The 25,455-nt window shown below is 43.0% G+C and overlaps 1 protein-coding gene across 1 annotated transcript in view; it reads left to right on the top strand.

Moving 5' to 3' along the window:
- LOC124503727 (acyl-coenzyme A oxidase-like protein) overlaps positions 1-25,455 on the top strand; it is a 194,342-nt gene that overhangs the window by 152,738 nt on the left and 16,149 nt on the right. The gene's annotated exons all lie outside the window — the stretch shown is intronic.

Below are 25,455 nucleotides of genomic sequence, written 5' to 3'. Positions count from 1 at the left end.
TCTGGGTGGATGGGATCCACAGAGGATTTGAAAAACCTTGAACCAACGTTTCTCCATATTTTCTAAAAGAAACAGACTTGGCTGTTAAAATTTCTCTACCTCTGATAAAGGTTCTAATTTAAATTTTTCAAAAATAGGTCAAGGTTGTGCGCACATGTAGGATTGGGGAGGGGGGTCGGAGTCAGGCTACTGAATAAAATAACGGTGATAGTCCTGTAAATTCACACAGAGCTTTGCATTTCATAGCAGGCTTCCATCTATGCCTCTCAGCTATTCCTCCGCAACGCCCTGGAATGTTGCCTGGGCAGTTGTGTGTTATCACCACCTTCTGAAGGTCAGAAAATTGGGGATTTGCCTAAGATCACAGGGTCTGGGAGCAGATGCACTGGGAATATAACTCCACACTTTGGACCTTTATCCTGTGTTCTTTCCTCCCTATGCAATCCTGCTTCTTAGGGAATTCATTTCTGAGTAATTTAGAATCGGTGTGTGTTTGAAATTTACTGCACCGATGGGTAGGCTGGTGCCAGGCTTTACAAAAGGAGGGTAATCGGGAGGGCCCTGCCAGTCTGGTGTGCAGCTAGCTTGTGGGGCTGCCTGGCTGGGAGGGGCATGAGCGGGCACACCTCTGTTCTTAGGGCACTCAAGCCTGGCATTCCACGGTTCTCGAACAGCAAATCCTACAGACTGAGCTTCAGGTACCACTAAGATCGATCAATCCAAGCCACCCAGAAGAAAATAAATGTAAATCACTCACACCCAACATCTTACTTAAAATATTTTTGAGTGGTTTTTGAGATTTAATTTGCACATGGTAAAATGCACAGATTTTAGGGTATAGTTCAATGACAAGCATATACCCTTGTGTAATGAATGCTCAAACCAAATATGAAACATTTCCCTCTTTGGGGCACCTGGGTGGCTCGCTCAATCAGTTAAGCGTCCAGCTTCACTCAGGTCATGATCTCACGGCTGGTGGGTTCGAGTCCCACGTCAGGCTCTGTGCTGACAGCTCAGCCTGGTGCCTGCTTTGCATTACGTGCCTCCCTCACTCTCTGCCTCTCCTCCACACACTTTCTGTCTCTGTCTCTCTCTCAAAAATAAATAAACATTAACATTTTTTTAAATTAAAAAATTAAAAAAAAATTTCCCTCTTTGCAGTTGGCCCTCACCTCGAGAGACAACCACCTTTCTGAGTTCCACTCCCAGAGCTTAATTTTGTCAGTTCTTAAGCTTCCTGTAAATGGAAACATACAGTATATATTTTTTGCGTGTGTCCAGTTTATTTCACTCAACATAATGTCTTAATGTTCCTCAATGTTGTTGATAGTTTATTAATTTTTAGTGCTGAGTAGTAACATTAAATAAATAAACCACAATTTTTTAATACATTCTCCCAGGGCTGGACATTTGGGTTGTGTCTAATCTTTTAGCTACTGTGAATAAGACACCAGTGAATATTCTCATCCAAGGTTTTCATTTTTCTTAGGGTATTTACTTGCAGGGTAATTGCATATGTGTATGTCTAAATTTATAGAAACTGCCATTTTTCAGAGAGGTAGTACCATTTTATATTCATTTCAGCAATGCATGAGAGTCCTGGTTACTCTATTCTGAGATAAAAACTGGTGTCTCAAAACTGTTGCAAAAAAAAATAATCAGGTTGTATGAGTCATCTAAGTCTGTTCTTTTTCAAAATTTTCTTGGCTGTTTTGACTTGTCTGGGCACTTTGTATTTCCGTATACAATTTTGGATCTGCTTACCAGGTTTTTAGTTTTTGTTTTTTTGTTTTTTTGAACATAAAGCCTGATTGGATTTATTTGAGATTGCATGGAATCTATTTTTTTTTATTAAATATAATTTGTCAAATTGGTTTCCATACAAGACCCAGTGCTCATCCCAACAGGTGTCCTCCTCAATGCCCATAACCCACTTTCCCCTCTCTCCCACTCCCCATCAATCCTCATTTGTTCTCAGTATTTAAGAGTCTCTTATGGTTTGCCTCCCTCCCTCTCTGTAACTTTTTTTTTGCCCCCCTCCCTCATGGTCTTCTGTTAAATTTCTCAGGATCCACATATGAGTGAAAACATATGGTACCTGTCTTTCTCTGACTGACTTATTTCACTTAGCATAATACCCTCCAGTTCCATCTATGTTGCTACAAATGGACAGATTTCATTCTTTCTCATCGCCAAGTAGTATCCCATTGTCTATATAAACCACATCTTCTCTATCCATTCGTCAGTTGATGGACATTTAGGCTTTTTCCATAATTTGGCTATTATTGAAAGTGCTGCTATAAACATTGGGGTACATATGCCCCTTGCATGGAATCTATTAAGCAATTTGGGCAGTACTGGGTCTTTCAAATCTAAGAAGATGGTTTATCTCTCTTTATATAGGAATTTAATTTTTCTTAGTGTTTTATAATTTACAGTGTAGAGGTCTTTCACATTTTTTACTAAATTTATTCAAATAGAATTGCTTTTAAAATTTAATTACCAAATGTTTCTTAATGTCATGTAGAAATATAATTGAATTTTTTATATTAACCTCTTATATTCTCACTGAATTCACTTAGTAGATTTAGTAGTTTCATTATAGACTCTTTAGGATTTTCTATATATATCATCATGTCACATGTACATGAAGAGAGTTTTATTTCTTCCTTGCCAACATTTATGCCTTTTAAAAATTCTTTTTCTTGTCTTATTGGACTGGCGAAAACCTACAGTAAAATAGTGAATAACAACGGTGAGAGTGGACATTCTTATTTTGTTCCTGATTTTGGAAGAAAAGTATTCCATATTTCCCTATTAAGTGTGAACATTCACTGAAGGGTTTTTGTGGGGTGCCTTTTATTAGACTGAGGAAGTTCCTTTCTACTCCTAGTTGGCTGGATATTTTTATCATGAATATTGGATTTTGACTTAATTTTTCTATTTAGCTGATCATATGAGATTTCTTCATTCTATTAATGAAGTGAGTTACATTGATTACTTTTCAAATATTGAGCTGCATTTGCATTCTTTAATTGGTCATAATGTATTATAATATTTTTATATTATTGGATTCAAATTGGTCATGTTTGGATAAGGATTTTTGTGTTTATATCTGTGAAGAATATACTTTTCTTTCCTTTGAAATGTCCTTGTTAGGTTTTGGTATAAGGGTTATGCTGTCCTCATAACATGAATAAGAAAGTGGTCCCTTCTATATTTTCTCAAGGAGTTTTCAGAAGATTGGTATTATTTCTTCCTTAAATTTGATAGTGTTTACTAAGAAGCCATCTGGGCATTTTTTTTAATACAAAGATTTTTGATTACTCTATTAATTTCTTCAACAAATATGAATCTTAAGATTACCAAGTTCTTAGGGGCGCCTGCATGGCTCAGTTGGTTAAGCATCCAAAGCTTGATTTAAGTTCAGGTAATGATATCACGGTTTGTGAGTTTGAGCCCCACATTGGGCTCTGTGTTGGCAGCATGGAGTCTGCTTGGGTTTCTCTCTCTTTCTCTCCCTCTGTGCTCCTCCCTGCGTGCTCTCTCTCTCTCTTTCTCTGAAAGTAAATAAATTAATTTTTAAAAAAAAGATTACCAAGTTCTTCTGTGTTAGTTTTGTTACTTTGTGTATTTCAAGGAGTTTGTCCTTTTCTGCTAATTTGTAAACTTTAAGTTGTCAATAATATTTTCTTATTATAATATTAATGTCTATAGGATCTGTAGTGATGACCTTATTCCTAATATAATTTTTGGCTTTTTGAGGGGGGTCAATTTTGCCAGCCATTTATCAGTTTTGTTAATCTTTTCAAATAATATACTTTTGTCTTGAATGCTTTTGTTATATTTTTATGCATTTTTTTGTTATTGATTTAATTTCTTGTCTTTATTATGTTCTCATTTCTATTTAGTTGGGAATTAATTTGCTCTTTTTTTCTAGCTTGTTGCTCTAAAACCTTTCTGTATAAAATAAAAGTGTATTGTTAACAAAATTTCTGCTAATTTTATTTTGTGTATTTTTAAGCTTTGTTTTTTAGCACATACAGATTTGGGGGTTATTATTTCTTCTAGAGGAAGTTAGCCTGTTATATTCATTAATATTTCTCTTCATTTCTGGTAATTTTTCTTGTCTTGAAGTCTACTTTCTTTGGTATTGATACAACCATACTGGTTTTTTATGCTTAGTGTTTATCTAAGCATATGCTTAGTGGTATATCTCTGTATATCTAAGCATATATGATATGCTTAGTGGTGTATCTCTTCCCAACCTTTTATTTTAACCTGTCATTGTATCAACCTATGTGGGTCATGGTAAGATTTTTATAAATAGCGCATGGTGAGATCTTGCTTTTTTATCCAATTTGATAATCTTTTAATTTGGAATGTTAAGTTCATTTTTAATTACCGTAGTTCCTAATATAGTTAAGTCTACTGTTTTGGTACTTGCCTTGTCCTGTCTTTTCTTGGTTTCTTCATTCCCTCTTTCTTCTTCTTGTGAATACTGTAAGTATTGTAATATGCATCCTTATCTTGCCAGTATCCACCTTGAATTGGCATTATACCACTTTATATATAATGTAGACTTATAAGACTATAATTCTTTCTTTTTCAGGCAGTTATTGAGTAATTTCTTAGTTCTATATTATCTCCTCTCTGCTTTTACCTGTACTTGTTTTCTTTTTCTTTTTCCCAAGAATCTGGAGTGTATTTAAGCTCCTTTAAGGGTGATTCTAGTGAGCCAACAGAGTTGAGAACCACAGGAGCTTTTTAGGGAGCTTCCTAGTGTGACCTGAAAATAAACTTCACTAACAGATAAAAGGCAGCAACGTTAAATTATCATGAAAATTTACATTGGGTCAAAGTAATCTGATGATGAAACCTGATAATTTTTCACATGTATAGCAAAGGAAAATAAAATTCATCTTTGAATTTTTTGCCCAGCGTTACTTGTAAGTATTACAAAGAGGCAAGAGAATCTACACATTTACTTCTCTGTCCGCTATTTACAAATCCATGGCCCGTGAAGTTAATAGATCACATAACGAAGAGCCACCATATATTCCACATTTATATGTGTATATATACACATATATACATGCACCTTTATAAGAGAAGTGTGATATGTACAACACGTTTCCTTTTTCTTCAGCTCTATTTATTTTTTATCTTGGTTTAAACTTAATTTATCTTTATTTTATAAGCTCTGTATTGATACTATTAGTAAAAATTAAAGTTTCTCTTGATTTTAGAGAGACACCCCAAAAATGCCAAGATCAGAGAAATAAAGAGGTCACAATTCTAGCTTAAGGTTTCAAGGGGAGCAATAAAAGGTGATTAATGGAAATTAATTAATTAATAAAAAATCACAGAATCCTAAAAAAAAAATCACATGCCATGCATGGGTAATAGTACTGAACAGGACAGGGTCAGGTCCACACCTCATCAAGCTGTCAGTCTAATTGACCCCAAGACCTTCCAGACTTTCCTGACCTTCACCTCCATACACACTCTGTGGTTTCTGGCCTTGCTCAGGGTCTCCATTGTGGCTCTGTTGATCCTTCGTCTTGCCTTGCCTTGCCTTGCCTTGCCTTTTCTTTCCTTTCCTTTCCTTTCCTTTCCTTTCCTTTCCTTTCCTTTCCTTTCCTTTCCTTTCCCTTTCTCTCTCTCTCTCTCTCTCTCTCTCTCTTACTCCTCCCACCTCTCTCCCCCCCAACCCTTCTCTCTACCCACCTACTGCAGCAGGGGTTGACCCACTGAAAATCTGGCTATTGGAATCTCTAGGAAGAAACACTTCAACTGTGGAGGAAAAGGCTGTCTGTGTTTTATTTTTTTTTTATTTTTTAATTTTTTTTTTAACATTTATTTATTTTTGAGACAGAGAGAGACAGAGCATGAACGGGGGAGGGGCAGAGAGAGAGAGGGAGACACAGAATCGGAAGCAGTCTCCAGGCTCTGAGCCATCAGCCCAGAGCCTGACGCGGGGCTCGAACTCACGGACCGCGAGATCGTGACCTGAGCCGAAGTCGGACGCTCAACCGACTGAGCCACCCAGGCGCCCCAAGGCTGCCTGTGTTTTAAAACAAGCCCAGAGAGAAGCTGGTGTTTTCTGTAACATATCCTGGCTTTCTTGTTTCTCTCTAGTTTATAGCCCCTGTTGTCCCTTCTCTGACTTGTGAGGAAATAGTTCAATGAAGCTGGTTGTAACATGATAAAACTTTATGCTAAGTACCTCTCCCCACTTCACACCCATTTTTTAATTTAAAAAAATTTTTTTAATGTTTTTATTTATTTTTGAGACAGAGAGAGCAGAGAGAGAGGGAGACACAGAATCCGAAGCAGGCTCCAGGCTCTGAGCTGTCAGCACAGAGCCTGACACGGGGCTCGAACTCACAGACTGTGAGATCATGACCTGAGCCAAAGTTGGATGCTTAACCGACTGAGCCACCCAGGTGCCCCTTCACACCCATTTTTTAAGAAAGCTATCAGACCTTGCTTCTAGACCCCATCTCCTAATTCTCATGGGTATAATGATGCCAGTCAACTGGCTTCAAGTTTCAGGGTCTGGGTAACCTCAGGTTTGATGAGTTCAATGTTTAGTCAATGTGCTGGGTCCTCCTCAAGCACAGAGAAACACTCGTGAGAGTAGCCTACACCTTAAGTGTCTGGGTCTGGAGTTGACTGAGCAGGAAAAGTGCCACTGGCTAGGTCAGCTGGCCCTGCCTCTCCTCCCTTCTAATGTGACAAAAATGAATAATTAGCGCTTCGCTTCACAGTTAAAAGGTAGGTAATAGAAATGAGGTGGAATGGCTTCTGTCAGTGCACGTGTGTTTACATATTCAGTAAGCACACGGGACTTCGCTGGTAGGTTCACCAGGTAAAATACAGTCGCCCAAATTTGAATCTCAGACGTCCAATGTATAATTTTTTAGTCTAAGTACATCCCAGCACCTGAACTAAAACTTATGCATTGTTTAACTGAAATTCTCCTGTTTCTACTTGTTAAATCTGGCGGTGGTCCTTGCTAGGTCCTGGACGTGTGCTAGGGCTCGAGTCAGACACGGTCCCTGCCACACGGAGTATGCCATGCCTTGTCTGGGGTGTGACAGTAGCAGGTGGGCAAGCCACTTACCCTCTTCCTTATCCCCTTTCTTCACCACTGCCCTCACAGGTCTGGAGACAGGGAGGACCTGTCTAGCCCTTAGTGAGTGCCACTACCCAGCCCCCCCACCCCCCCTTGCATCACTCACAGTCCCTTGCCTTTAACAAGGAGAGGATGTCCTTTGGAGCCTGTTCAGTTCAGGAAGAGATGGGACCCTTCTCCCCACCGGCTCGTCAGCCGCTGGCTAGCAGGGCTGGCTTGATGAGGCAAGGGCTGGTGGGGTGGGGGCCTCTGAGAGAGACGATGGGCTCCTGAAGAGCCTGCCAAGGCTTTTTCCCCTGCCTACCCTCTCCAGAACTGGCAGATGTGTTCCCTCCTCCCTTCTTGACACGACCTGTGTGTCAGGCACCTTGCCAGCCCCTGAGGACCGGCAACCAACAGCCCTGCCTGGGTGGCCAGGTAGGATTCCTGTTTTCTGCCTTTGGCCATGGGTGCCATCCTTGGGTCTCTTACTAAACTCTTCCCATAGGGCCCAGGACATCCCGAGCCGGCTTCCCACTGCTGAGTGCCGATGGCACCCTGCATGCTTCCTGGCTCAGGGGCACACTGGTGGGCATCTTGGCATGCGGGTCTTGCACCGCCCGGCTGATGCCCTCTATGTTCTCATCCACTGACTGTGATGGCAGAACCCCTCCTGAGGTAGCCGTAATGCTCAGTAAATGTCAGCTGTTGTTGTTGCCATCACCGCTGAAACTCAAGTTTCCTACCCTCACCTTACCAAAAGCCACATTGTGACAAGGTTTCCTCCTGCATGGAAATCACTCAAGGCCCTCCCTCTTTATCATCTCACCTGGACCCTCCCCAGCTCCCCTTCCTGCACCCTGTCCCCCACATGCAGCCTGGCCTCATCAGATACATTCTCCACAAGCAACTACACCTGAATAGAATCTGAACTCCACTTGACTGCTGGACCCTCCTAGGACCCTCCAAAGCCTTCCGTACTGGATACCCTTAAGCTCTCTCCTGTGGCACTTTCCTCTGTCTGGCCCCTGCCAGCCTCCACCCCACTGTGTCTTCTCTCCTCTACCTTGAGGTTCCGTACTCAGCCTCTGCCCTGCTTTGGCCTTCCCTGCAAGCAGCGTCCTCAGCCTGTCTCCACATTCATCTCTCACGTCTTGGTCTTTCCTCAAAGGCAGTTCGTAGATACAGTTCAGACTGTCATCTCCTCTGGGACACCTTCTCTGAGTCTCTCTTGGAATAAGGAGCCCCTTTAGAAGCTTCTTGGAGCAGCAGCCTGGGCCCCCTCTTGTCACTGCACCATTATGATTGGTCTGAGGTTGTGCAGTCTTCACACACAGAAGCTGTGGGTCCTTAATTTGGCATCTCCACACCTAATGGTAGGTACCTAGCTCTCTGCACAGGTTGCTTCAGCTGAACTGAATGAAATTGCCTTGTGTGATTATGTCACACTTGGCCACGTAGTTGTTCGAAGCTTTGCTTTTCAACTTTCTGTTGGTCCCTAAAGCAGAAGTTACATGGCGGGAAGGAGTTAGTCCAACAGCTCGCTGGCCAGTGCAGTTGGTAGCTGATACCTCTCCTGGGAGTCGTTTAGTGGGATTTGCTACTACAATGAATTTCCTAGCTTTTAATTTCAGTATTTTAAGTGTACCAGCCAAAAGGAGTATTTTGGGCCCACCTCACCTCTTATTCATTCAAGGCTGGGTTCCAGGCCGGTGGGGGTGGTGGGGGTTGGGTCACAGCACCATTGCTGTTATCTTTCACTGGGATTCTCTCATTTTCTCTCACAGTCCTTTCTTACCCAACATCTTTTTTTTAATGTTTGTTTGTTTATTTGTTTAAAATGTTTATTTATTTTTGAGAGACAGAGCACGAGCACAGGAGGGGCAGAGAGAGGGAGACATAGAATCTGAAGCAGGCTCCAGGCTCTGAGCTGTCAGCACAGAACCCGACGTGGGGCTCAAACTTATGAACTGAGAGATTGGGACCTGAGCCGAAGTTGGACGCTCAACCGACTGAGCTACCCAGGCACCCCTTTTTATTTATTTTTGAGGGGGAGAGAGAGAGAGAGAGAGAGAGAGAGAGAGAGAGAGAGAGAGAGAGAATCTGAAGCAAGCTCCATGCTGTCAGCACAGAGCCCAACATGGGGCTCAATCTCACGAACCATATGATCATGACCTGAGCTGAAATTAAGTCAGACTTAGGTCTGACTGAGCCACCCAGGCGCCCCCACCCAACATCTTTAAGAATAAAATTACAATAATAACTAACACATATTCTATTGCTTATCATGTATCACATACTGTCCTTAGTAACTTCTTTAACACCTCAGACAACTCACCAAGTGTCTCCTTGTTTTTTAATTGATGTTTCCATAAAACCTAGAACAGTGCCTGGCACAAAATAAGATTTCATTAAGGTGAAATGATACTTTATGACTTCAGAAACTCACCAAAGTCCTGTCCTTGTCAAAGAATGGAGTCCAGGATATTTAAGTGCTTTGGATATTCCTCAGCAAATGAACACCACCATTTGTGCATTGAACTGTGTTTTTAATATAATCCTGAAACCTTATTGCCAAAAAGTCTTGTCTGCTGTTTTTATGTAAAACAGACTTTTGTAAATTGAATCCTGCCCTCTCACTGACTTAACAGTTTTAGAGATACTCCGCATTTCTCCTGAATCTCACCCTGTGGGTGGGTTCTAATAATTCAAGTGGCTGTAACAAATACCTTGCATTTCTAGAGGCACTGCCTATAAAAGAAACGTATTTCGAAATGAGGAATAATTTTTCCACAGAATCCATAAATCCTAATTTATCCTCTGGGCCACTCTGAGTTTCTCGTATCAGATATTCTCAAGATACGCACCTTCTGGACTGTACCATACCCTGTACGTGGGAGGCTTCTCAGTTCCCCTTTGCAAGCAGACATGAGAGTATGTTAAAGAATTAGAGTCACTGGGTGCACCTTTGTGTCTGGGAGACAGAGGCTCCCCTCCGCGGGGTCTATGTCTTGTCAATGTTAAGTAAAATCACAGGCCAGTGTTGGAAAGAAATCTCACTAGACCTCTGCTAGGAGAGAGTCTCATGAGTCTTTCTTTTCTTAAAGCAGATTTATTTCTTATTCCCCACCCATTTCTACCCTAGAGAATGCCTAGGGCTGTGTGTGTGTGTGTGTGTGTGTGTGTGTGTGTGTGTGTGTGTGTGTTTAGGGAGGTCAGCAGGGAGTCATATATACCTTTCTTTTTAAATGCTCAGCTCTGGGATTCTCTGAGAATTATTTTATGGCAGTCACAGTGAAAGACATGGGGGGTGGTGCTATAGCAGATCAAGAATGCTATTAACTTCCTCAGGGCACTGGCAAACTCATTATTCATCATGAAAAAAGCATGTTTAGGACTATAGAGAGTCCTGGGTTTGAATCCTAGCACCGCTCTGCTCTAGGAGACCTAGACTTAGGTATGTAGCCTCACTCGGACCTCTGTTTCCCCATCTATAAAATGGGGATATAATTTCCTGTTTCATGGGGTTGTTGGAAGGACAAAGTTAGATGAAGTGTCAATGAAACAAATGATGATTTCCCTGTATTTCCATTTGTCCCAGCTTATTGGTCTCAGTTCTGAGGTTGGATGGCAGTCTTTCCTGTTTGCTGTAGAATGAGGTCCAATGCAACATCTTTTGCATGTTCAGGTTTCACTGAGGAAACAAGGATATTCAGACATTGCAATATTATCCTATGGATGGAAAAAGGTAAATACCTTGAGCCGAAATTGATTTTATCATTAATTAAATGAAGAGGCAAGCCCCAGAATGGGAGGAAATGCTTGCCATACATGTATCTTACAAGGGAACATTAAAGGGGACATGTAAAAACATGGAAAATAAAGTTCAGCTAAAAACAAGATGGGCAAGCCAATAGAGTATGCACAAAAGAATCGAATAGATGCTTAACAAAAGCAAATGTATGACTGATCAGCCAATGCATACATAAAAAGATGCTAGTTATCAGGGAAATGTAAATTAAAGCCATGACGATATGCCATTCCATATCCACTAGACTGACTAAAATTAAAAAGACTGAAAAGACCAACTATTGGCAGACGTGGAACAACTAGAATTCTGCACTGCGGGTAGGAATGTGAAATTGCACAAACACTTTGGAAAACTGTTTGGCAGTTTCTTCAAACGTTACAAATGTATCTACCATATGACCCAGTCACTTCCCTCCTACATATTTACTAAAGAGAAATAAAGACATATGTCTCCTCTAAGATTTTTTTACATGAGTTTCCATAGTGTTTTCTTTGTAACAGCCCTAAACTGGAAACAACCAGAATGTTCATCAACAGTGAATGCAAAAATGATGGGTGGTCTGTGCATTGCACAGAGTGGAATTCTGGTCAGCAATAAAAAGGAACAAATGCTACAGTAAGGATGAATCTCAAAATAGTGTACTGATTGAAAGAAGCAAGACATAACATATTGTATAATCTTATTTACATAAAATGTAAACTAATCTTTACCAACAAGCAGCAGGTTAGTGGTTGGCTGGAGAATGGGGATGAAGGAAAGGATGGGCTGCAAAAAGACATGAAGCATTTTTTTTTGGAAGGTGTTGGAAATGTTCTGTAGCTTGACTCTAGTATTATGGGTATTTACAGTCGTCAAAACTCTTTAAATGGCATGCTTTGAATGAATGCAGTCTGTCGTAAAATAAATTATCCTCAATGATGTTGATAAGGAAGAAAGATAAATTATGTAAAGCAAAAATGCAATGAATTTTAAAACATGCAGAATAGGGGCGCCTGGGTGGCGCAGTCGTTTAAGCGTCCGACTTCAGCCAGGTCACGATCTCGCGGTCCGCGAGTTCGAGCCCCGCGTCAGGCTCTGGGCTGATGGCTCAGAGCCTGGAGCCTGTTTCCGATTCTGTGTCTCCCTCTCTCTCTGCCCCTCCCCCGTTCATGCTCTGTCTCTCTCTGTCCCAAAAATAAATAAACGTTGAAAAAAAAAAAACATGCAGAATATATAAAATATATTCTCTATATATGCATAGAATATATTCTCTATATATGCATAGACTATATTCTCTATATATGCATAGAATATATATATATTCTATATATTCTATGTATAATATATAGAATATATATATTATAGAATATATAATATATATAATATCTATAGAATATCTATATTCTATATATAGAATATATTATAGAATATATTATAGAATATATAATATATATAATATATATAATATATATATTATATATATATTCTATGCATATATAGAGAATATATTCTATGTATATATAGAGAATATATTATGTATATTCTGCATGTTTATATATATGAACATTCATCCATATATATATGTTTATATATATGCATGAATATATATATATACATATATATATATAGAATCTCAAAAGTAGCACAATGGGGGGGAGAATAAAATGGAAGTGTATTGTTGTATTATAAAGTTATTACATTATCGGAGAAGTGGTGCAATATTATTTGAGAGAAGAATGTGTTAGGTTAAAGACGCATAGGTTAGACCATAAAAATCACTAAAAAACATAACAGTAACATAGTTAAAGCTGGAACAACAGCGGAATACTAAAACCGATTCCATTAATCAAAAGAAGACGGAAGCAGAGGGAAAAGAGAACAAAGAACATATGAGATAAATAGAGGGGGAAATTGCAAGATAATAGTTTCATACTTAATCATGTTGATAATTACATTAGGTATAAATGGTTTAAACCCTCCTCTTTAATTTGCAGATTGTTAGACATGATAAAAAATCAAGAGTGAACTAGATGCTTTCTATACGAAACCCGCTTAAAATATAAAATCTGAGATTAGAAGTGTGAGAATAAAACATTTACACCTGCAAACATTAACCGTAAGAGAGCTGGAGTGGATATATTATTATCAGATAAAGTAGACTCAGAAAAAATAATATTACCAGAAATGAAGAGGAACACTTCATAATGACAGTCTACTCATCAGAAAGACATAAAAATCAAATGTGTATGGACTTGGACTCACAAAATAGCTTCAAAATACTTGAAGCAAAAGTGGCAAGTATTGAAAGGAGAAATTGACAAATCTAAAATTAAAGTTGCAGACCTCAGTCCTTCTGAATAAGTGATATAATAAAATCAATTTAAAAATTGATATAATAAACAGTAATGATACAAAACATATGAACAATATTACTAATGAGCCTGACCTAAATGACATTTACAGAATACCCAACAACATAATGCACTTTTCTTTTCTCTTTTATTTTATTTAGGTATAATTAATATACAGGGTTATATTAATTTCAGGTGAACAATACATGTCCGATTCAACAATTCTGTACATTATTCAGTGTTCATCAAGATATGCATATTCTTTTTTTAATTTTTTTAACGTTTATTCATTTTTTTTTAATTTTTTTTTCAACGTTTATTTATTTTTGGGACAGAGAGAGACAGAGCATGAACGGGGGAGGGGCAGAGAGAGAGGGAGACACAGAATCGGAAACAGGCTCCAGGCTCTGAGCCATCAGCCCAGAGCCCGACGCGGGGCTCGAACCCACGGACCGCGAGATCGTGACCTGGCTGAAGTCGGACGCTTAACCGACTGCACCACCCAGGCGCCCCAACGTTTATTCATTTTTTGATAGAGACAGAGTGTGAGTAGGGAAGGGGCAGAGAGAGAGGGAGACCCAGAATCCAAAGCAGGCTCCAGGCTCCGAGCTGTCAGCGCAGAGCCCGACGCAGGGCTCGAACTCACAGACCGCGAGATCATGAACTGAACCAAAGTCGGACGCCCAACCGACTGAGCCACCGGCGCCCCAAGATATGCATATTCTTAATCCTCTTCACCTATTTCACCCGTCCCCCCTCCACCCACCTCCCCTCTGGTAACCATCAGTTTGTTCTTTGTAGTTAAGAGTCTGGGTTTTTTTGTTCTCTCTCTTTCTTTTTGCTTTGTTCACTTGTTTCATTTCTTAAATTCCACATATGAGTGAAATCATATGGGATATGTCTTTCTCTGGCTGACTTATTTCACTAAGCATTATACCTTCTGCGTCCATCCATATTATTGCAAATGGCAAGATTTCATTCTTTTTTTTTATGGCTGAATAATATTCTATTGTATGTATATATACCAGATCTTCTGTATCCATTCACCTATTAATGGACACTGGGATTGCTTCCATATCTTGGCTATTGTAAATAATACTACAGTAAACGTAGGGGTACGTGTATCTTTTTGAATTAGTGTTTTCATTTTCTTTGGATAAATGCCCAGTAGTGGAATTACTGGATCATGTGGTAATTTTATTTTTATTTTTTTAAGGAACCACCATACTGTTTTCCACAGTGGCTGCACCACTGTGCATTCCCACCAGCCATGCACAAGGGTTCCTTTTTTTCTTCATATCCTCACCAACACTTGTTATTTCTTGTGTTTTTTATTTTAGCCATTCTGACAGGTGTGAGATGATATCTCATTGTGGTTTTAATTTGCATTTCCCTGATGATTTGTGATGTCGAGCATATTTTCATGTTAGCCAGCCATCTGTATGTCTTTCTTTGAAAAAATGTCTATTCTTTTCGAGTGCACATAGAACATTTATTAAGACAGACCATGTAAATGTAAAGGATTGAAATCATGCAAAATATGTTTTCTGATTATAATGAAATTAAATTAGAAATTAATAATGAAAACATCTGGAATAATTCCATACATTAGGAAATTAGACAACACACATACTTTATAGGTCAAAAAAGAAATCACAGGGAAATCAGAAAATATTTTGAACAAAATGAAAATGAAACAGAACATATCAGAATATGTGGTACACAGCTAACGCAGTGCTTAGACAAAAATTTATAATTTAAATACTTACATTAGAAAAGAAGAAAGGTAGAGGGGCACCTGGGTGGCTCAGTCAAACACCCACCTCTTGATCTCAGCTCAGGTCTTGATCTCAGGGTCATGACTTTAAGCTCTGAGTTGGCCTCCACACTGGGCGTGGAGCCTACTTTAAAAAAAAAAAAGAAGGGGCGCCTGGGTGGCTCAGTCGGTTGAGCGTCCAACTTGAGCTCAGGTCACTATCTCGCGGTCCGTGAGTTCGAGCCCCGCGTCGGGCTCTGGTCTGATGGCTCCGAGCCTGGAGCCTGCTTCCAATTCTGTGTCTCTCTCTCTCTGCCCCTCCCCCTCCCCTGTTCATGCTCTGTCTCTTTCTGTCTCAAAAATAAGTAAAACGTTAAAAAAAATTTAAAAAAAAAAGAAAGAAAGAAAAAAAGAAAGGTGGAAAACCAATGGTATAAATTTCCATTGTAAGAAGTTAGAAAAAAAAAAGGATCAAATCAAATTCAAAGTAAGCACAAAGAATAAGAAAAATGAGAGAAGGCTTTGAAAGAAGAAATAGCCAAAAATAAACCTAATTAAGCCAAAAATTATTTTTTTTCTTTCAAAAGATAGATAAAATTGATAAACCTTCAACTAGATTAATTAAGAAAAAAAAGAGACAAATGGTCAGGATCTGAAATAAATGAGATGACATCACTACACATCCTACAGACGCTGAAAGGATAAAATTAAATATTCTTATTATTGGTGTCATGTCAATGTAATGCCAATATGTTTGACAACAGATATGAAATAGAAAATTTCATGAAAGATACATGTTACTAAAAGTGACTCAGAAAGAACTGAAAAATCTGAATAGCTTCATCTGGCATTGCTGGTGAAATCTACCAAATACTTAAGAAAATAAAACATACTAACTTTACACAAACTCCTTCAGAAAATGAAAGAGAAGGGAAAACTTTCTAACTCACTTTAGGAGTATCACCCTGACATCAAACACCAGACAAAGACATTGTGAGACTAATATCCCTGTTAGTAGATCCGTATATTTTACTGTAAAATAATATATAGCAAACGTGGGGTTTATCCTAGGAGTGTTAGGTTTGTGTAACATTTGAAAGTCAATTTGTATGATTTACCATAGTCACCTTATAAAGGAGAAACACCATGTAAGTATCTCAACAGATGACACTCAGTTGATAGAAAACAATGAATCATCACGTCTAACGGCAAACACTCTTATCAATCTCTTGAGTCTGGGGCTTCAGTTGAGAAGACCAGTAAGGCCATACTTCATGGTACTTTCCATGAGTTTGAGGTGCTTAGAGGAAAGTACCCACCCCAGTGTTTTTACCACATTTGACTTTAGGTCCTGGAGTTTGGTTGAGCATAGAGAGAAAGAGTTCGCTGAGGATTTTGTTCCCAGCAGTTGTTACAAACAATAACTCATTTTAAGAGACTTTAAAAACAGGTCAATAGGAAGGTGTTCAGAAGGGAGAGAGAGGGGAACCTATACTCTCCATTACAGTATTTTGAAATATGACAAAGAAGAAAACCTGAGGGGGAGGTGTGCAGATGGAGGGAGGCCCATAGACATTGCACTGTGCAGCACTTGTGGCCACAGGTGGCTGAGGGGTGAAGGGAAACAGTGCCTTTTACCACTTTGAAGGAAGAAATTATTCATTTCTGTATACCTATCGGTGCTAAAACAAATTGCACAAACTTGGTGGCTTAAAATAACACAAATTTGTTGTAGCTCTGGAGATCAGAAGTCTGAAGTGGGTCTCCAGGAAAACTCAAAGCGTTAGCAGGCTACACTCCTTCCGGAGACTCTAGGGGGAGAATCTGCTTCCTTGCCTTTTCTAGCTTCTGGAAGCCACCTCATTACTTGGCTCATGGCCCTTTCCCCCGTTTCAAAACCAGCAATGGCCAGTCGAGTCTCTCGCTGCGTCTCCCTGACTGCTTTGTTGTCACATCTTCTTCTCTGGCCTCCCTCTCACTTGTAAGGAACCTCGTGATCACACTGGGCTCCCCTGGGTAATCCAGGATGATCTTCCGAGCGAGCGCAAGATCCTCGATTTAATCGCAAGTGAAAAATCCCTTCTGCCACGTGGGGGTAACATACTCCAGGTTTCAGGGACGAGGACGTGGACATCTTGGGGGGGGGGCATTATTTATTCCACCTAGCGCACGTTCAGTGGCAGTAGCATTAGACAAATTAAAAATACGAGAGACATGTAAAACTTTTGTGTGTGAAGGGCAGAGGGAGGTGGTTTGGAATATGATCCTATATGGTAGACCAAAAGAGGGAGAGCGTGAAACCGAGTGCCTGCTTTTCGTGGGGTCTAGGGGTGCGAAGACAAACGTCAGTGTGAACCATGGGGCCTCTGAGGGACTGGCAGGAAAGTGAACCTGGACAGAAGGCAAGGGAGATTTCCCAGGAGAGGTGGCGTGGTGCAGCCTCACGGTGGCAGGGTGCAGGGTGACAGTTCTGAAGAGCACATGGAACCTTCGGGAGCGTCTTGAGGAAGGAGCAGGTGGCACCTGCGCCCGGCCTCAGACGCGCCTGCGCCGTGGTGCGGTGGTGGTGGGCGGGGCTGCTGCTTCCATCACAGGCCTGCGCTCCTCTCGCAGGTCTGCCGGGGGCCTCCTGGATAAGGACGTCTTCCGTGGGAAGGAGCTCGTGGACAGTCGCCCCTTGCAGGCTCTGGTGGCGGGGCTGAAGGCCTACAGTACGTGGGAGAACGTCAGCTGCCTGCAGGATTGCCCCGAGTGCACAGGAGGCATGGTGAGCCCCGCAGGTCCCCCCTGCTGCAGCGTGCGTGCCAGGCCAGCCCTGTGCGCCAGCGAGCGGAGCACCGGCTTCGGAGCCGGGCGGAAACCCAGAGCCCGGGTGACCCGGGGTGCATCACGCGTGTCCGCCCCCTACCCTGCTGCGAGGACTGGTGCGGACGGTAATTGTAAAATGCCGGCCGGATGGCCTGGCCCGTGGAGGCCCGCAGTCTATATATCGTTAAACTTGCGCTGGCCGTTGTGGACAGTATGGGAAAGGGCCAATGAGGGTCGGCTGATGAAAGCACCGCTCCAGTGTTTGAAATCCCCCTTGCGGAGGATACAGGAAATGACCTCGGGGCTGTCCAGCCCCGGGGAAGAAGGCAGACAGGGATGTGCCGAGCATTTGGAGACTGCTTAGTGTGTCCCCAGCCCTGGGCCTCAGCCTGGATTGTGCAGTGAGGGGCACGAGGTGTTGAGAAGTGTCAGTATGAGTCTTTGGAGAGCTGAGGGGGACGTTGAGAACAGCTAGAATCTGTGCCCAATCCCCCCACAACCCTGACAGCACAGGTGCCCGCGAGGTTCGGGGAAACAAATAGGAGATGGGGAGTCTCTGCAACCCTATGGGGGCTCAGAGCTGGGGAGAAGGGGGACCCACGGGGAGTGTGTGAAGGCATGGCAGGTGTGGTGTGGGGTTGTGGACCTGTGACATGGTGGCATGGCAGGGCTCCGGGCATCAGCTGCGGTGGCGCCTGGGCTTTATCCCCAGATGACAGCCCTGCATTGGCGACCCCCAGGGGCTGCGTTGCTTCCTCCACGTGCGGGAAGGATGCAGGTGCTGCTGGAGCCTCCAAAAGACACTTCCTGGAGGAAGGAGGGGACAGGGAGCCCCTGCCGGGTTTTTGGCCTGAGTTTAATCCTGAATCTGGCTGAATATTGGCCTACAGACGGCAGCTCTGAACTTGCAGGGGAAGGAAGAGGAAGAGTTTTGGCCTCAGTGAGAACGAAGGGCTCAAGAGCGAGTTAAGGACGTTGGTGGGAAACAAAAGGGAAAGGCTAAGTTTCCAGAAAGCCTGTCACCCTGCCTCTGTGTCTCAGAGCTGGGGCCTCTGGAGGGGTAAGGAGCGAGGTGAGGAAGGGCTGGACCTTCACAATAGGCAGAGCCCCAGGGTTTGTCCCACACGAACCATGTGGATGGGAATGAGAGCCTCCTGCGTTCTCTCATCTGAGAGCCAGTGTAATCATTTCTCTTAAGGTAGCCAAGTAAAGATGTGCCCGTGATGCAGGGAGGCCTCAGTTAGGTAGGTGTGCACTCTGTCCACGATGGTGGTGGTGGTGACATTGGTGACGGGCATGCTTGCTTTGCTCCTGTGGGGCTGTTGTGTGGGAGTCCACATGGAAAGAAAGAGAATGGAGAACAGAATAACAGCTGGCACTGGGGCACAGCTGGACCAGGAGCCGAGGTCCTCTGAGGCAGCTAGGTGCAGTGGCTCACTGTGACATTCCTTAGTGACCCGACAAGGTGGAAGCCTCCTGCCACATGGCTGGTTTCCACCTGTAGCTCCAGGGAGGTGGCTGTCTCTTTGAACAGGGATTGTGGGGTACAGCAAGAAAATTTAGGTTAGCAGGTGGGAGGTAAGACCGGAAGTGACCCCCTGCCCCCTCAGGCAGAGGTAGCCCACACAGGGGAGGGTTAAGGCTCTGCCGGGAGTGTTGAGCAGATGCAGATATTGTGGCTTCCGACAGGTGACTCAACCCGAGGGTGTGCTCAAAACCACCTGTGGTCTTCTAGTCTTCTTACCTTGGCTCATTCCCTTTGATGCATTTCATAGGCCGACATGCCCAGTGGCCTTCTGCCCCTGGGCCTTCATAACCTCCTGGATGACCTGAAGGACAGACAGAATGATGGACAGCTGGACTGATGGGCAGATGGACTGATGGCAAATAGGATGATGAACAGACAGATTCGTTGATTGAACTGTTGCCCTGTGCATTCATTATCTCTGATAATTTAGTTTCACTGGAATGTTACTAATTTGGCTCTTTGGGATTTAAGATTATGTATTTGAAAATGGGAAAGAGAAAAAGGCTATTGTAATGTCTCCTAAGCATTGACACTTACAAAAGTGATCAGTTCTTCCTGTCTGCTTGGCTTTTCTTGGGACTGAGGGGAAGATTCAAGACCCAGCGGCCTCCAATGCTTGGTCTAGGAGAGAGTTCACCATCCCCGCACGGTTGCTCTTAAACTGTTGTGTGCAAACCTGTGGGTTCTGAAGTTCTTTCTCTCCACATTTAATATCCATAGCACTTGGTGGTCTACTTTAATAATATTATCACTGTGTGTCAGGAAACCATGAGAAAGTCTCAGGTTGGCTCTTTCTACAGGAGCCTCAGCAATTGTCGCTTTCTTTGGTTGATAGGTTGAATGTTGCAAGAGTGACATTTAGTTGCGAAAAGAACATTTTTAGCAATGAAGTAGACAAATGCAGAGCACGAGTGGAAGCGTAGTCTGTCACTTTTTGTGCATAAAGCCTGACATAAATGACATTTCATACCATTTTTTTCCCACAATTAGATCAAGTGAACAATACTGATTGGAATTTTCATAATTCCTGTTCGTGCAAGCACACCATTGCCTCAACAACTGCTGATTAGGAGTCATTGCTAAGTATTTCTAAGTTCCGTCTCTGTGTGTGGAGCAGTGTAGTAGGTACACGTTCCCTATCCTGAGGCCCAGATAATGTGAGGGGGGACACTGTGTGCTGTGCATGGAATTGGGTGACCCTACGATTCTGTGAAATGAGCATTTGGGGGCTTCCGCTCCAACCAGGTTGAAGTTCCATGTGGCAAGTATACCCTCCTGACTGAAACAGCCAGAAGGTGGACGATATATGTGAACTACACGGTTTTCAAGACACTGGACATCAGGCAGTGAGGGACAGTGATCTCTGACAGCGAGGAAATGCGCCAGATGAGCCCTACATTTGCCCCAATTTTACTGCCTTGAGAGAGTTTCCACACCATCCCTTAGGTAGGGCAGCCGAGGCAGAGCGCAGCGAACTCCCCGATTTGAAGATGCTGAGATTCCAGGGAAACCAAAGCATCTGGAATTCACAGAATAGGGTAGGGGACAGAAGAGAACTGGTCGGTCAGAGAGAGAATTCAGGCGTCTGCAGTGGTCCCCTTTGACCATTCATCTGAGCACTGATTATTGCATGTGTGTGAGGGAAAGAATCATGTGGAAGGAACGGAGGGAGAGGTATCAGGTCCTCACATGGGAATGAGAATAGTGCCTTTTCCCACAGGCCAGTCTGGAATACCTTAAGGCTCGGCCTAAGAAAAAAAGAAATGTTATATATAAAAGAACAAAGATAAAGGTTGATAGCAGATTTCTCACCGGAAAAAAATTACAAGCAAGAAGATAGTGGACCACCATTTTATTTATTTATTTTTAATGTTTATTTATTTTTGAGACAGGGAGAGACAGAGCATGAACAGGGGAGAGTCAGAGAGAGAGGGAGACGCAGAATCGGAAACAGGCTCCAAGCTCTGAGCCATCAGCCCAGAGCCTGATGCGGGGCTCGAACTCACGGACCGCGAGATCATGACCTGAGCTGAAGTCGGACGCCCAACCGACTGAGCCACCCAGGCGCCCCTGGACCACCATTTTAAAAAGTACTAAAGGAAAAAAAAAAAAAGATAAAGTTCTATACTCAGCGAAATTATATTTCAAAAAAAAAGGTATAATAAAGACATAGTCAGACTTGGCGAAGTTGAAAGGATTCATCACCAGGGGACTTTCACTATAAGAAATATTAGAGGAAGTTCTTCACACAGAGGGAAATGATATAAGATAGAAACGTAGATCTGCACAAAGCAATGAAAAGTGCCAAAAATGGTAACTTTCTGGGCCAATGTAGAAGATTTGTCCCAGTGTTTAAATCTCTTTAAAAGGTAATGGACTCTCTCAACAAAAAATAATAATCATGTAGAGTGAGGTTTACAACATAGGTAGAAGTAAAATGTGTGACAATAATCACATAAAGGCCGGAAGGGAGGTATCACGTCACCTGGAAGGAGACTGACCGTGGGAAGTTGAAGATTTATACTATAAACCCTAAAGCCGCCACTAAAATAATGAAGAGTTATAGCTAATCGGCCAACAAAGGAGTTAAAATGGAATCCAGCAATCCTAAATCAATCCAAAAGAAGGCAGGAAAAGAAGTAGCAGAGAATGAAGAGATTGTTCAAATAGAAAACAAACAGCCATATGGTAGATGTAAGCCAAACCGTGTTCAAAAACGCTTTAAATGCAAATACCCCAATTAAAAGGCAGAGCTTACCAGATTGGATAGAAAAGCAAGACCAAACTATATGCCTCCAAGAAACACACTTCGAATTTAAAGACACAAAGAGGTTAAAAGTAAAAAGGGTGGAAAAAGAGATGCCATGCACACACTCCTCAAAGGAGAGCTGGAGTGACTTAATATCAGAGAAAATGGATTTCAGAGCCAAGAACACTGCCATGGCCATTTCATCATGACAGAGGGGCCAATTCCAGAGGATGTAATAACCCTAAACCCAATAACGACCTTTGCAGGCGGCTACTTTGCTTATCCCCACTTTGCAGATGAGGAAATGGGGGCTCAGAGCAGTTGGACTTGCCCGAGCTCCCACAGGCTGCCGGGGGAGTTGAAGCCTGATTCGTCTGACTCCCGAGCCCATGTTGCTGTGGTGAAGCAATGCCCTGAGCAGGAGTGGGAAATCACACTGAGCTGCCTGGGAGGCTCGCCAAGGAGGTGAAGTTCACCTTCTCTGTGTGGAGTGAGCAAATACCACGGAGTGAATGAGACACCCATTGCACACAGGTCCTACTTCAGTTTAACGGAATGTTACAAAGCCCACACTTACCAAAGATGAGGTCTGAGCTCCATGGGGCTCAGTGCCTCTGGTACTCCAGACCTGCCCTTCCAACTGATTCTTCACGCTGATGAACGGCAGCCTCTCCCACGTCAGACACAGCACATGCAGGGGCCCAGGATCCAGGGGCTGTGGGGTCTCTTTACTTTTTATTTGTTTTAGTTAACAGTCATTAAGCGCTTTCTATATATGTAGGCACCTTTATAAGTGCTTTCCATGTAGTAACTTAGCTAACTCTCAAATTAGATGAGTACTGTTATCAGACTAACTTTCCACAGGAGAAAACTGAGGCCAGATAGGGATGAAACAGCTGGCCCACGGTTAAGCAGCTAAAAAGTGGCAGAGTTAGCCTTTAAAGCCAGAGAGTCTGTCTCCAGAGGCCATGCTCGAAACCACTGTGCCATATGCAAACCAGATGTGCCCCATGCTCCAGAAGATAGCTGGGCTCACGTTAATGGGATGAGCACAGTTTGAATCTAGCATGCCACTTCGCAGCTATGTGACCTTGGACAGGTCTCTCCCCTTCCTGAGCCTATAGACGACTCTTGCTGAACTGCCCAGAAGTTAGCATTAAACCGGATCCTCCCATCATGGGGGAGGTTGGTTGGCAGGACCAGACCCTCTTCCTATCAGACCCTCTGAGGTGACTCTCTGCTCTTGCCCCCTGTTACAGGGCTGGGGGAGGTGAGGCGGGATGTGGTTAAATTACTCACCCCAAACCTCTTTGGTAAGTCAGGGAGGGGCTGGAACAGGAGCTGGGAAAGCAAAGCCCACTCCTGGCGTGCAGCCGGGCACCATTCCCAACGGCCAGGGCTTTGTGCTCACACGTGTTCTGCATTTTGGCTTTTAATCTCCATATGTAAGTGGAGAATCCAACTGGCCTCATTTGGACATGATGAAAACCCTTCACCTGCCCGTGTGGGAACACCGAGAATCAAATTCTGTGGGCTCTGGTTAGTCACATGACTCAGGCCTCAGCTGCTTCTCTTTGCTTCCACCTTCTTTCTTTAAGGATTGACAGGGTCAACCAAGTTCTTAGGATTGTTGCTATTCGACTATCCTTACGCATTGTCTCTTTTCTCCATATCCAAGCGAACTCGGATTGAATTTCCTACCGTTGTCTGAGAGAGGAATAGCGAAGCAGAACCCTGGATTGCAGAACCTTTTTAGGAGGCTGCATCATGAAGAGGGGCAGTATGAGAGGTGGTGAGGGGAGCACTCATCACAGAAGGGGTGGGACCTTTTGGTCAGGGCTCTGTGACCTTGGATCTTACCACTTGGAGCCTCAGTTTCCTCACCTCTTGAAGCCTAGCACCTGATAGGCACTCAGGAAATACTAGAATCTCCTCTGCTTTTTTTTTCCTGGATGGATGTGAATCCCAGCTCTCTCACCGTCCCCCCACCATGACCCATTAGACACACGTGGGAACTGCCTGGTTAGGGCTCCTCAGGGTGCAGCCTTGGAGAGTAGAAGCACGTCACATTCTCAGCAGATCTGACTCCAAATCATCAGGGCCTGCAAAAACAGGTGTGGGGCCTAGAAACTGCATAGTTCCTGCTGTTTCTTCCACTGGAGTAGAACTTAACAGGAGCCCTGGCTGTTGACCTTGGCCCTACACAGCCACATTCTTCACAGGGACCTGCTACAATGTCCTTTGGCCCTTGATTGTTACCTGTACCTGGATGCCCATGACCAGGGGCTGTGCTGTCTGTGTGGTCCCCTTGATATCAACAGTGGAAGATGCCACCCCCTCCCTCAGGGCCCCTTTGTGAGAGCCTTCCCATCTCAGCCCCTGGCTGCTCCATTTCTCCTCAGTGTGTTTCAGAATCCCGCATGAAAGAGCAGAACTGGCTGAAGCAGAATAAAGAAATATCTGTACAAAATTGGAGCAGGGGAAAGTCTCAGAAGAGATCTATGACCCAGCGTGATGCTAAGGTTATCAGCAGACGTGCATTGACCATTCCTTTCATGTTAGACACAGAGCTGCTGTTTGCTGTTTGGAGATGTCATCCAGCTGGGCAATGACTGAATCGTTATATTTTAAAGATTGCATAAGAGAACACTAAAACAATTACAAGTGTTTGTAAATTAAAAAAAAAAAAGTGATGTGATGTGGAGCCCCTCGGTTATTTAGTAGACTTAATCCCAAGACTAATTCCTCAGGGAGATTCAACACCACCTCATTTATCTGGCATTGACCATTTCTTGGAACAGAGCCAAGGCCTGAAATAAGCAAAACAGAACTCTGGGAATCCCAAAGAGAGGACATGAAGTCCATGTGCTGAAGCTCAAGCCCTTACTCGTTCCCGAAGGAGCCTGGCCAGCTTCTCTGGAGCCTGGTCATGCTTGTTGACTCTCACACATGGTTCCTGATTTCCTGGGGGTGCTGCAGAGTAGTAAGGAGAGAGGGTATCTGAATGCAAGCAGCTAAGAGTGCTGCTGACCAAAGAAGAGCCTGGAGAACTAGAAAAACCAGACTCAAAAATACAAGAGTGGAGTAGGCCCACTTTAGGCCCAAGGAGGAATTGGAACTCTTGTGGAATATGAAGTCCTTCAGGCAGAGTGGGCTCTGTGCAGGCAGGCAGGCTGGTGCAAGGAACATAGCTGTTTGAGGGTCCCCTCTCTGTCCTCGATGCGGCAGATTTACTATTCCCTGGAACAAAATAGATGGTGTTCTTTAACTGCTCAGCTTTTCATAGTAATCCCCTGGACGTGTATTGCTCAAAACAGATAAGTAGGTCAGCCTGACTTGGATCTAATATGGCA

The sequence above is a fragment of the Lynx rufus genome, unplaced genomic scaffold (genome assembly GCF_022079265.1).
Source record: "Lynx rufus isolate CCGP_SWC_20201006 ecotype Redwood Valley unplaced genomic scaffold, mLynRuf1.p SCAF_8, whole genome shotgun sequence".
Classification (NCBI taxonomy): Eukaryota; Metazoa; Chordata; class Mammalia; order Carnivora; family Felidae; genus Lynx; species Lynx rufus.
Note: the sequence above shows the minus strand (reverse complement) of the source record. Positions and strands in the feature narration are given on the sequence as shown.